Source organism: Fundulus heteroclitus, unplaced genomic scaffold (genome assembly GCF_011125445.2).
Source record: "Fundulus heteroclitus isolate FHET01 unplaced genomic scaffold, MU-UCD_Fhet_4.1 scaffold_67, whole genome shotgun sequence".
Taxonomy (NCBI): domain Eukaryota; kingdom Metazoa; phylum Chordata; class Actinopteri; order Cyprinodontiformes; family Fundulidae; genus Fundulus; species Fundulus heteroclitus.
In genome coordinates this window covers 543,941-558,188 of record NW_023397110.1, presented here as the reverse complement: position 1 = coordinate 558,188, position 14,248 = coordinate 543,941, and positions in this window count along the sequence as shown.

Sequence of the window (14,248 nt, the reverse complement as noted above, 5' to 3'; positions counted from 1 at the left end):
AACCTGACTCCGCCAGATGTATGTCGCTCCGCCTAGCTTCACTCACATACATCTGGGACACCGCCATAGGAATTGCCTTTATTGAAGGCTGGGGCTTATCAAAACTTCTTGCATATGATTGGATAAGCCACTTGTCTGTCATCTTTATCAACGTGCTATTTCAACCACTCACACCGAAGCCAACCCGTGACGCTGATGAGAGCGACGCAGGAAAAAACAAAACTTTTTTTTTTTATGTGTTTGCGGCTCTAGTGGCATGCGTTTTATTGACAGTAAGCTGACAGGAAGAGGGGGGAAGACAGGCGGCAAAGCGCCGCGGGTCGGAGTCGATCCCGGGCCGACCGTGTCGAGGACTAAAGGCCTCCTAATATGGTTCGCGCTAACCGCTAACCGCTCCGGGGGGGGAAACCGCGTCCGCTGCATACGCGCCCCGGAAAACAAAACTTGCCAAATCCGGTCGGGACAAGGGCGAAAACATGGTTTCCACCAACAAAAGCCTACAGAGCCGTTCTCTGATGTTCTTTTAATGAAACAATATTAGGTAGATTGGACAACACGGAAGAAATAGCAGCATCAATGTTAACGCTTGCTTCCTCGATGCGAGCCGCCATTGTTGTGTGAATCAAAACAGTCTCACGTCATGGTCACATCTCCACTACGTCACATCTATGAAACTCCAGCCCTGCGTCCTGATTGGCCAGACCATAAAATTGGTTGGAGAAATCACTTTCTACGGGCGATGTCCCAGATGTATGTGAGTGAAGCTAGGCGGAGCGAAATACATCTGGTGGAGTCAGGTTATGAAACACCACCACCAAGTCCTGAACCAGACCCTGAACCACATACAACCAGGTTAGAACCCTTTGATGATGTCAGAATCATCTCACAACCAACCCAAGTGACAGGGCACCATGTTGAAATAGACAAAGAAATATGGGCTGAAATCGCCAGTGAATAATTTTTCAAGGGAGTAAAGGGGTGACAGTTGTTATTTTGTTGTGTTGTTATTGCTCAGATTGATGAATTTATAGATTTTAAGATGTTCTATGAAATATTTCTACATTTAAAAAGTTTTAATGTTAAAGTTTTTGGCCTTTTACGCATGGTTTGTCAACTCTGTTATTCATGTCAACTCTGTTCACATCACCGTCAACTCTGTTTCACCAAGTTTTGTTTAAAAAAAAATATAATAAAATATGTATTATTGTTGACAAATTAACCAGAAGCTGTGTCATAACTAACATTCTCACTACATGAAATTTCAAAGCATTTCATTCATTTTTGGAGCTATATTTAGAGAAAATGCAAACTGTTTTGGTAACTTTCCAATTAACTGTGTCAATGGTTTTACTCCTGAAAAAAGATTCTTTATCTGAGAAAACTTAAAGTTGAATTAGTGGATGTAAAGACAAAAGTCCTCTTTGGAAAGACATGGTTTTAAAATGTATTACATTTGAGAACTATAAATATTTACCCTAATTTGTCTGCAACAGAGTTGACAGATTCTACTGTTACTACAATGATTTTCAGATTATATATTTTAAATCTTACATGTTTAAGCTTGGCAAATGCTAGAAGTATTAAATTTAAAGTATTCTCTATGGGAATGAAAAAGGTTTTACTAAAAAAAAAAATTTAAAAATCATATTTTGTCGAAACTTGAAATGTACCCGCAATTCTGAAACGGGCCTTATATAGCACAATTCAGTACAGAGACAATGCAAAGTGCTTTACATGATTAAAATATAGGAAAATAAAACAGAATAAAGCAAGCAAGAATAAAATGTAGAAACAAAATAGAACATTAAAAACAGTTGGACTAAAAAAAAAGTTGCACTAATGATGTTTCAGTAGAACAGTTTAACTAGAAGAGTCAAAGGCAATCCTAAACAAATGTGTTTTTAATCTTGATTTAAAAGAACTCAGGCTTTCCGCACTTTTACAGTTTTCTGGAAGTTTGTTCCAGATAAGTGGAGCATAGGAACTAAATGCTGCTTCTCTGTGTTTAGTTTGTGTTCTAGGTATGCAGAGCAGGCTGGAGCCAGGAGACCTTAGTGGTCCAGAGGGTTGATACACTGATAACAAGTCTGTGATGTATTTAGGTGCTGAGCCATTCAGGGATTTATGGACTAACAGAAGTATTTTAAAGTCTTTTCTCTGAGATACAGGGAGCCAGTGTAATGACTTTAGAACTGGGGTTATGTGCTCTACTTTCTTAGTCTAAAGGCCTGTTTACACTACACTTTTTTAACCGAGCCGAGACCAGTCTGAGCTTGGATCAGTTACCCAAGCCGAGACGACCGTTTACACACCACACTATCCCGGTTCCTTGGTTTCTCCTCGCCTCCTAGTGACAATCTGAGATTCTACTGCTCTCTGGGATTGAAGGCGGGACCGAGCAAATCAAAATGGCGGCACCCGTAACATTCAGGATGTTATGGTTAGACAGAGTCGCCTTTTGGGACATGGATAAGACAATCGAACGTCTAATAAGGATTTACAGACGCAGGAAACAACGACAGACACTGAGGTTCATCACACTGCTAAGCAGAATCATCTCTGGAAATCGTGTGGCATGGTAAGGAAGCTAGTATTATTATGAATGTCTGAAATTTGTCTGAATGGAGTGTGAATTGGGACGTGCAGAAAACCCGCGGACAGCTGACTGGGATGACGCGGTCTGCTCATGCGCTCTTCGTTATCAGATAACCGGGATAAAAAAACAGTCCGAGACCTACTCAAGAACTGGTCTGCATGTCAATACTAAGTTTCTCCCAGTGAAAAAAAGAAAACGGCCAACATTCTCCACAGTTTATGTGTAAAACTCTTTTTAAAAAAAAAAGCATCTGCATTTCTATAAATTTGATTCAATTTCTAGCAAGAAATATGCATAATATTTCCATAGTATTTGTTCATAAAATGTAGACAATCCTGACAAAAAAACAAACACTTAAAAAATGTCCAGATTATGCTTTGGACATCAGGATCAATGATGTGAATGATTGATGAATTAAAAAACAGCATTACTAACAGCATTACTTTGTTCACTAATGGGTTATCAAGGTAATTAATTGTTTATTGTTACAAAGCTACAATGTTGCTAGAGGCACAACCCCAACCCAGGTGAGGACAATCTTGGTTTGGCGCACCAAGGGGAGGTGGTGACACTATCCATGCAGTCTAAACTTGATAAAAAGTCACAGATTATTTCAAATCAGGATCACATGGAATAAAATCTGAATGCATAAGTAAAGAAAATTTCACCGACACAATGCAGCCACACCATCAAGTGTTCCAACGGGGACTGTTTAGCACTGGGAAGCATTGCATTTAGTCCAAAGAGGAACTATTTGACAAGCTTCTTGTTTTGTGATACAACCAATGGTTTAATGGCTTGAATAGATGTCTGGATAAAGCTAAAAGTTTATGTGGTAAATCATGCTTTATAATTCAATATAAGCATGACAATATGAAAAGATCTAAGCTATCTATTTTGTTTTAATGTTCTACAATTACAAATGTAGAGATAATTTTGTCAATAATTATACATTTTATTTTATTTGTCTTGTTTGATATTGTCACAGTAACATTTGAATAGTTTAGATTTGTGCACAGTGCTGATGAAGATTCTCAGTCATCCAGGTCATGGTCATTTACAAAAAAAGTAAAAAACGAAAAACAAGTCCAGTTGCTTTGTTTTTTGCTTTTTTTGGAATTTGTGCACAGTGTTTCCATTTTGTAGTTATTTCTGTTGAGTGTTCATATATCTATTTATTGAAATATTTAGTTTTATAATAAAAAATTTAATAAACATTCTAAAATTCAATTTAGAGGGGATCCAAACAATTTAACACAATAAACATGTTTTTTTTAAAGTGACGCAGTTGTTACTTTCCCTGGTAATTAGCTCATTTTAGAATATTGTAACTCAGTTACTAACTCAGTTACGTTTTTGAAGAAGTAACTAGTAACTATAAATAATTACTTTTTCAAGATAACTTTGCCAACACTGGTTAGAACTAGACAAAAAATACATTTAGAATAGGATTAAGGCTAAAACGTTTTGCTAAGTAAATTATTTCTCATAATGCATAACATGCGTCAAGGTGTTTTTTATGTCTTTATTAATAATAACAAACACACTTACCACACACACACCCTGGGAATACAGGGTGTGTGTGTAGTAAGTGCGAGTGTGTGTAAAGCGTCCTATTTTTAAAAAGAAATTGTAGGAGTGTTTGCATAGTGTTTGTTTATTTGTCAGGTTGGGTTTGTACTGCCCCCTCTCCCATGACGTCTCAGGTCTACACTAAGTGTGCACTAAGTGTTCCTTGGGACCTGTCTCCTCTTCCCTTGGTTGGGGAGGGCAGATTTCCTGGGTTGGCCCCTCTTGGGCACCTTTGCTGTGGGGATCCCTTGGGGCACCTGGGGATTTGGTTCCCCTGACGTCTGCCTCGGTGCTCTGGGGGGGCGGGTCTTTGGCTCCTTACAACCGCTGTTGAGCATATTTCTCATGGATAAACCTTTCATAAACAAGTGCACTCTCACAAACACCTACAGGTGCTTGGATTCAGGTACTTATAGACTCACTTCCATACAGAAAACCCCTATTATTATCTTCTCCTGTCACTTAATACATATCATATTGATCAATACTGTTTATTCTGCAGTGATGGTATCAAGGCTTTGGTTGATTGTATCTTTATTACTTTATTGGCTGGTTGTGCTGTTCTTTTTATATCTCTCTTTGAAGGTAAAGAAGCAGACTGAGGATGTTGTATCATATCGTTTTTGTCGTCTTTCGTTCACCTTTTCTTCTTTTTGTCTCTTCTACCTTCTTGTTTTAGTGACCATAACATGAAATATTCCCCGCATAAATTATAGAAAACTACCTGCATGTATAAATCAAGTGGAGCACTACAGCGAAAGCAGTAAGGCCCCGCTTGTTAAAGTAAAACCTGTTGGGCTCTATTTGGCATTAAGACAATTGTTGTTGCCACATTGACAGACAGGACACGAAAAAATAAATAAAAACTGTGTAAAGTTAGGTTTATGTCTCTATGTAAGGATTTGTTTTAGGTTCACAACCTGATGTTGTCTCTAATTTTTTATCATATTCGTTTTGTTCTTCTGTGTACTGCTAGTTTTGGGTCCCACAACAAAATAGATTTCAGGCAATGTTTTCTTGCTTCAGTGATAAAGTATTGTGACTTGAGTAGATTTGGCTTAATAACGCGTTTTTAAAAAAAAGAAAGTTCACACAGTTCGCCATATATATGGCCCAACAGTGGAAACAGCTCAGAAAAGACAAATTTAAATTAGTTATGTCATTGCTGCCTCTGGTTGATGATCACAATGCAGATACAAATTGCTGTTAAAACAGGTCCTTGTTTGTACATACATATAATGTATGGATTTTTTTTTTACTCAGTGTCGGTCTATTGCAGGGCAAATGAGACAAAGCAATATAGAATGGAAACTGATATGAAGTGACCCAAGTCAAAAGAAATCTATTGGATCTAGTGTTGCCTTAATCTACGTGTGTCCAATCTGAAATTAAACCATCACATTGTTAATTATAAGCCTTTGTAAAAAGATTGATTCAATCTTTGGAGTGTCCTTGTTAAGCATATATGATGCAAACTGAACTAGTGAATATGTAACACACTTGATTGCCAGATGAAAGTGCCAACTCTACAGCACTTGCCAAAGCAATCCAATTAGACATTATTTTTTTTGTCTGTTTAGGGTCACCACGTTACTGGAGCTTATCCCAGCTATCAGTAAGCAGAAGGCAGAGTAAAGACTGAACATTTCACAAGTCCATCACAAAGCCAGCACAGAGGGTAGTTTAAAACTATACTATACTGTTTCTCAAATGTTGGGTGTGTTGACTTGAGGGTACCACAGTACTCTGTCTGTTTTTGTTAGTTTTATTATGTTTTGCCAATTTTCTTTATTTGGAGGATGAACTGTGTCGGATTTGACTAACGTCTGATTTGACTCGGATAATAAACACGTCCCTTCTGGTGTTTTCCACCAGTCACTAAAAACACCAGTTATTAAACCATTTGGACGAACTACTACTGCAGAACTACAGGCCCATCTCAAACCTCCCCTTTATCAGTAAGATTATTGAAAAAGCTGTAGCAAAAATTAAACATCTTCTGAAACATGACCAACCACTTTCACATTTTCCGGTGAGGGTTCCATGCTCACCACAGTACCGAGACTGCTCTTGTCAACGTGTTTAATGACATCCGTATAAAAACTGCCTGTGGAAGAACCACAGTGCTGGTATTATTGGACCTCAGTGCAGCATTTAATACTGTAGATCACTTAATTCTGTTACAGAGCCTAGAAAACTGGGTCAGCCTTTCTGGTAGAGCACTCAACTGGTTTAAATCCTACTTAAAGAACAGGGACTTTTTTGTGTCAGTAGGTATCTTTACATCAGAGATGACAAAAATGTGTGGGTTCCCCAAGGGTCCATCATGGGTCCTGTCCTATTCAATATCTACATGCTCCCTCTTGTTCAGATCATAAAAAAATATACCATATTATATATATATATATATATATATATATATATATATATATATATATATATATATATATATATACGTATATCATATATATATATATATATATATATATATATATATATATATATATGTATATATATATATATATATATATATAGTATACGTTATATACCATAACGATGCAGACGACACAGCTCTTGATCACTATGTCACCACGTGACTATGAACCCATTCAAGCGCTGAGTAAATGCCTTGAAGAAATCAATGCATGGATGTGCCAAAACTTTCTTTAATTAAATTTTCTTCAAACAAAACTGAAGTAATAATGTTTGGACCAATAGAAGAGTGGTCAAGAGTTAGCACACAGCTTCAGTTGCTTCAGCTAGGAACCCACGATCAGGCCCGAAATTTGGGTGTAATGATGGACTCAGACCTGAACCTCCAAAAGCATCAAAAGACAACTACAAGGTCGTCCTACTATTACCTGAAGAACATTTCCATGATTAAATAATACATTTTTTGCTCATTTTACTACTAAAGTGAGGACCAAAAAAGATCCTGGCTTTTCTACTGGGTCGAGCGTAGGCTACGTTCACACTGTATGTCTTGATGCTCAATTCCGATTTTTTTCCTGAAATCAGATTTTTTTTGAGGTGGCCGTTCATACTGCTGTTAAATGTGACTGCCATCATACTGCTGTCTGAACGCAGCAGAGCAACCCGCATGCGCGGATAACAGAAGGAGACGTCACAGAGCAGCACACTGTTTGCGGATCAAATGGTGAATGTAATTGTTTCTAAAGGGGTTCAGTAATGTTTTGTCAAAAACAAAACAAAAAACTGGAAAAAAAGTCGATACCGGCCGGCATCTCTCCTTATTTTTATTATACAGCTACTGTGCAATGGAAGACAATAATATTGAGACCACGTCATAGCAAGACACAATAAGGTAAGAATAAAGCAGCACAGCTATTAACAATGGTCTTTTGTGCAAGACTGTATAGCTGCAGCCTGGACACCTCCCATGTCAAGCGGTCGTGTCATGGAGCTTGTCTAGTGAACTTAAGCCATGTCCCCTATGCTCTTACCTTTCAAATAAAACCTGACATCACATATGATCGTCAAAAAGGAGCAACAGGGAACAGCATTTCCTGTATGTGGGCATGTCAACCTCAAATACATTAATACAAACACTGAAGCTATGTTGTACAGCACAATGAACAACAATTTATTTATAGACACTTAGATTTGTGAAATAAAAATCTGCTCCCAGCACAATGGGAGCATGGCAGCATGAGTATGCTGTAATGGAAACAGAAAACATTTTTTATTGTTAATTACTCTAAGAGAGGCTTTCTCAAATAGGGATACAATACAATTTTGCCTATTGTAATTATTTTATTCATTCAACAATTTATTATTTTTTTCATTTACCATCTACAAACCAGCACTTGTATCAGATATTGTATTAATAATAAACCCGCATGTGTTTTTCCCTGCACACTAACATTTACAAGACAAGATAGAAAACAGAAAAATTATCCTGCTTTTGGTGACTAACATTTGGTATTAGCTTAGAGGAAAGGAAACCGTGATGTTTCTTCAAATACAGGTTTATGGATCAAATCAAGATACACTCACTTTACGTTTCAATGTAATGTTAAAAGCTATCCAGTCTGTTAGCTAATTTCACTTTTTCTAGATGGAAAGTAAAAATTATCAATCGAGGATAATTTACCTGTGACATGACCATATCATATTTACTCAGACAAAGTTGTTGTCCTCTTCTTCTCTGTTTCGTATTGGCTGTTGTCCACCGGGAAGCTAGTGAGTTTTTACTTTGAAAGGCAAGAGCACCGAGGGATGTGGCTTAAGTTCACCAGACAACCGCCATGAGACTAGCATTATAACATGGGAGGTCTTCAGGCTGTAGCCATACCCCTCTCTATTTATGGAGCGCCAGCTGCTGCTACTGTGTGTGGATGTATAGTGAGAGTGATGTGAAAGACGGATAAAATACGACATGACCATTTGGACGCTTTGAAAAAAATCTGATACATATCTAAATTAGTTCCACAAATGGAAGTGGCATAAATCAGTTTTTTTATTTATTTATTTATTTCTCGAGGGGTGGTGGTAAAAAGATCGGAATTGGGCCATTAATACTGCTCGTTAGTCTACAAGAAAATGATATTGGTGAAGCTCAGGAACTTATGCTTTGCACCAGACAAGGGTCAAATATCCACCCTGTTACCTATCTGTATTTAGTTAGTTTTTTGATATTCTTATGCATGTATTTCACCTTAACATCTTCTTCAACCTAATTGACAACACACCACACTGCCCAGTGTTTTCTTTTATGATGACTTCAGGGAGTGATGGTTCATGTAGACTTTCTTCTTCACTTCTTTAAGTCCGTAGCATCCACAATTGAGTACATCCTTGTTAGGGCTGGATGATAATTCAATAACAATATATATCAATCGATAGACTTGTCGCGCGATAGGAAAAAAAAGGGTCGATAAAAATTCGATAGACAGTTTTCCTTCCTTCCTTTCAGCCTATCATACTAGTTGATGCTACAGTCACTACTTCCTCTCAACCAATCGTAATCACGGACCTAGGCACGCCGTCACAAAGCGCCGCCCTCTCAAACCACAACACAGAGCACGTGAATATGTCGCAGCAAGGAGCGGCGGAGGAAACGGTCCCAAAACAGGGTTTTACTAGTTCGCCAGTCTGACAGAAATAAACCACAGTGATTTGTAAAATTTGCAAGGAACCGGTAAAAATAAAGTCTGGTAACGCAACTAACTTGTTTCATCACGTAGGCCGCTCACACGCGCAGCAGCGCCGCTCCGCGTCATGTTCGTAGGAATCTTCTGGAAGTTTTTCCAAAACAAAGCAGGTACAGCAGCTAAACTGGGCTCCCTTCTTTATGATAAAATGAAAAAGCGTCCAAGCAGCATAAGAACATCACGCATGCAGTAAAATGCTTCATAGTGAGGGATATGCTGCTGTTGTCTGGAGTTGAAAAACCTGGCTTCAAACAATTAATCGCCACTCTTGATCCGCAATATAAAGTTCTGGGACACAAGTTTTTCTCTAACAGTGCTCCCGAAATTGAGCAACTAGTGCAGAATCAGTGCAAAATGAGTTGCATTCTGTGTCTTCCCCCGCCACAACCTCGGACCTCAGCCTCTCAATTATGAAACCTGAGAAGTAACTAGTGTACTATTCTCACCTAAATAAATAATATTAATTTGGTATATTTATTTTGGTCATTTTACTGGTCACTTTAGTTTATTCTTTGTCAGTATTTGATAACATAACTCAGGTCTCTTAACAGAATTTTTCTTTAAAACAAATTCTGTTATGGTTAAAAAGTTGGTTAAATAAAGATTTAATTGGAATTCTGTGTTTGTGTTCTTTATTAAAATTAAATCATTAAACAATATCATAAAATGTCCAGGCAGAGCTGCACATAAAACATGGTTTTAAATATTTTCAATAATTATCGATATCGATCAATATGCATTTTTTTTAATCGATAAGCTTTTTTTCTATATCGTCCAGCCCTAATCCTTGTCCACCTGGCAAAGGCAGGTTATGTCACAATATTTGATTTTACCTGGAGAAAGGCTGATGACTTGATGGGTTTTCATTGTTCCTTTTACTAATACAAGTGGTGGCACTTGGATCCTTTCCTGCACTTTCCTTTCAACATCTTCTTTTCCAACAAGGAAAATCTTTATTGATGTCCCCTTGTTTTTTTAGCTGCTGAAACATGGCCTCTGCATCAGGTATATCTTGTTGGACAACTTTGTCAGCCCATCTCTTTATAGAACCCCCAAAACCATCTGGAGCTCCCTTTCCATGGTTTGCCTCAAACAAGTTATCTGTCCCTTTGCCACTTTGCTTTTTCTTTTTTCAGGTGTTGCTGCCATCTTTCAGAGTCTGCCATGTAGCGTCTCAGCTTTTCTGCAGCAGACAATGCCATACCCTGACAAACAAATTTCTTGATAAAATTTTTTTTAACTGTCAGACAAATTTATCATAAAGTTGCTGTAAACAAGAATTTATGGAGGAAACAGAATTGTCTGGCTCTCAAGTCCACCCTGTTGTAATATGGTGGACAGTAACAGGGGGGACATTTTCAACTAAAGTTATACATTGCTAGTCCTAAAATGAAAATCAAGCTAGCTCTCGGTGACTTTTGAGAGAAATTTTTCTTTTGTTTACTAGCAATACCTTTTATACATTAATGAACAGTTCTAAAACACATAAAACAGGTTAAAAAAAAAAGTGATACTTACCCTGCTTCTTGTAGATGTTTTCCCTCCAAAAATCTCTGCTACTTTAAATGGGTCATGCGACTAGAGGGTTTGGGGGAAGGGGCCAACGGGGATCTTGGAGTAACAGGGTGGACAGTTGACTATGGGACTCAATTTATTTTTTATAATTTAAACATTAAAAATGTTGTAATACCATTAAATGTCATTGGATGTCAATGGTTATAAATAATACCAATAAAACATATTTGTAAAAATTACATTATTTATTTTGTATAACTTACAATTGTAACTCAATTTAAGGAAACACGAATGGGTACATGGCAGTAATCCCAAACTGCATTTAAAATCAGATTTAATTATTTTAAATTCATCTTGCGTACATATGATTGTGTTTTATGGTGGAGGAAGATCAAACATATAAACTGAGATTAATTGAATTAATATTACTGCACCTTTACACCAATTATTCCACATTATGTAATGGGGACACAAATGACACTGATGAGTAGGAATGACCCAGATATGGGTTGCATATGGGTAAAAAGCTCAGAATTAGGTCGCATTTCCCTGGAGTATGAACGTAGCCTAAGGTTTAGGACTAAAGTGCAATTAGGTTTAGGGTTAAGGTTGAAAATGAATGGAAGTCAATGGAAATCAAGGCACAGTCAGCACTTTGTATTTAAAACTAGGATGTGTGTGTGTGTGTGTGTGTGTGTGTGTGTGTGTGTGTGTGTGTGAGTGTGTGTGTGTGTGTGTGTGTGTGTGTGTGTGAGAGTGTGTGTGTGTGTGTGTGTGAGTGAGAGTGTGTGTGTGTGTGCGTGCGTGCGTGCGTGCGTCTGCAAGTGCATGTGTGTTTGTCCTGTGTACTTCTGTTAACCTTTGATAGACTGGCAACCTCTCGCCTGTTAATCACCAGAGATAGGCACCATCCAAATGTGACTGTGCAAGAATCCTGTGATTACAGATAAAATATTGGATTGAAATACTGAGGGTTGAACTTAAACTGCATTTAACCCATCCCTATAGGTTAAATGAAGAGGGCAAATTTTATTGTAATGTATGTATGACAATTAAAATGATTAAAGTTGATTATTATTTCATGTATACAAGGCAACATTAGATTTAGTCATTCAACTGTACTTGCCAATAACAATAACAACATTTCATTGCAAGGATCTGAATAAAAACAGAAGACAAAAGATAAATATTATGTATTGTGTGTGTTGTTCTATACCATCCAAACACAAGCATTTGTTTATTTTTTCTTTGTTCTAATTAACAGTATTTGTTTCTTTCTTATGAACACCACACACATCATGTGGAGTCCATAAATAAATCATCAGATTAAGTCCTCTATTACCTAGGCTATTGTGTCTCTGAATCTTACTTCTTTCTTATTCTCCCCTGAACTCAACTAATCCATTTAACTCCCCCCACTGAGGGGAAAATTCACCTTTTTTCTCTATCAAAAGCCTAAATCAAACGACTGTAGGGAGGATCTGTTCCAGTGGGGAACACATCCACAAGAAATTCCATCATATCAAATAGGTGCTGATCTGGGATGTTCTCAGTGGTTCAGGTGAAAGAAAAATCCCATTACTGGCTGAGACAGAAATAAGCAAAACACCTCTTGATATACCACTCTGGTTTCTTTCCCCTTTCTGCTCAAACCTATTATTCTGTGCTTCACCGTTTTTACTCCTTGTCAGAAGTTTTCAAGTTGGCTGCATCTTACTTCTGCTTATTAGCTTCATCATTATTCCTTTTTTCTATCACATTGTGAATAAAATTTACCTAAAACACTTTTCTTTTTTTCTCCTTCTGAACTAAGCCAAAGCTTGTGCTGCATCCAGTGCATAAAACTCCTGAAAAACACATGAGAATGCCATTCAGTGTTTTGTATGTTGATTTGAAGGCTTTTATTCAACTTTGTGTACCATTTTGGTTGCATAAGAAATTGTCCGGACTAATGTCTAAAAATTACCACTTAGTTAAATACAGATTTGTATTTATTGATTTATTGATGCACTAGTTGATTTTACAGAAAGCCTGACCCAGTGAAAATGTAGTATGCACACAGTCCATAACACTTCACACACATTGTGTTGCAAACAGGTACATAAACATTCATGGACACACAGTGAAAATAATAAACATATCAAAGGAAAGACAGATTAGAAAGGCAGTCACATTTTTTTAATTAAAGGGGAGGCAATTAAACCAGACAAATTATGAGCTTGGATTGTTCCTCCATAGCTTAGCGTATCGGAACGCCAAATTATAGCATTTTAAAGGGCTGACTAACATTCTTATTTAGTGCCTTTTATGTTTGTGTTTTTAGAAAACACAAACATATTTATTAATTTTTATTTATTTTTTTGGGTGCCGGCCCATTCCTAGTGGCTGCTTCGCGGGGCCTGGCCCCCCGGGGCTCGGCCTGGGCCCCCACCGCTAGGGGGTGGGGCGCCCCTGGGGCCTCTGGGCCAATGGCGGGGACCACTTCAGCATGAAGTGGTCCCGCCACGGGGACGGAGCCCCGTGGCTCCTGGGGGCTTTGGCATTGCGATGGCTGGGGGATTTCCTCGGGGTCGTCTCTCCTCTTCCCTTGGGGAGGGGGGGGGGAGTTGCAGACTTCCTGTGTTGGCCCCTCTTGGGCACCCTGCTTTGGGGGCCCCTTTGGGAGTCCGGGGTTTTGGGTCCCCTGGCGCCTGCCTCGGTGCTTGGGGAAGGCGGGCCTTTGGCTCTTTACAACCACTATTGAGCAATTTCCTTCTGGATAAATTTCACATACACAAGTGCACTCTCACAAACACCCACAGGTGCTGGGTTCCAGGTTCTAAGTGTTCACTTATATACAGAAAGCCCGTAATTTATGTATTTATTTATTTTATTTTTTTCGCACTTTCTTTTGTCAGGTATCACTTTACACATGTCAGCTTAAAGTCTAACTCTTGGACTGAATGTATTTTTACGCAGATGCATTCAAATAGTCACCAGAGTAAAGAAATGTATATTATATGTGCATTATGTGCTCCGTTTGGAAGTAATTTCGATAATACTTGCTGTATAAGCAAAAGAGCCCGAACATTCTTCAATCGGGCTGCTCCAGAATGTGACTTCACAAACAGAACTAGTACCATACATCCGGCTGCTAACACTACGACTTTCGCTACCGATTTATTAAATTAAATTAATAATTCTTACTCTACGTACAAAAAAAATTATAAAAAAAAAATGTCTGATACATCTACAAACTCTACCTCAAGCATCGGCGACTCCGATACCGAAAATTTATATAAGAAGAAACGGAGTTTGAACAAGGTGAACCTGAGGAGACTATATCTAACGCTGCCCAAGACATAGAGCCCATGCTCCATTGTAAGTACCCCTCAAAATCCTCGCACGTGAA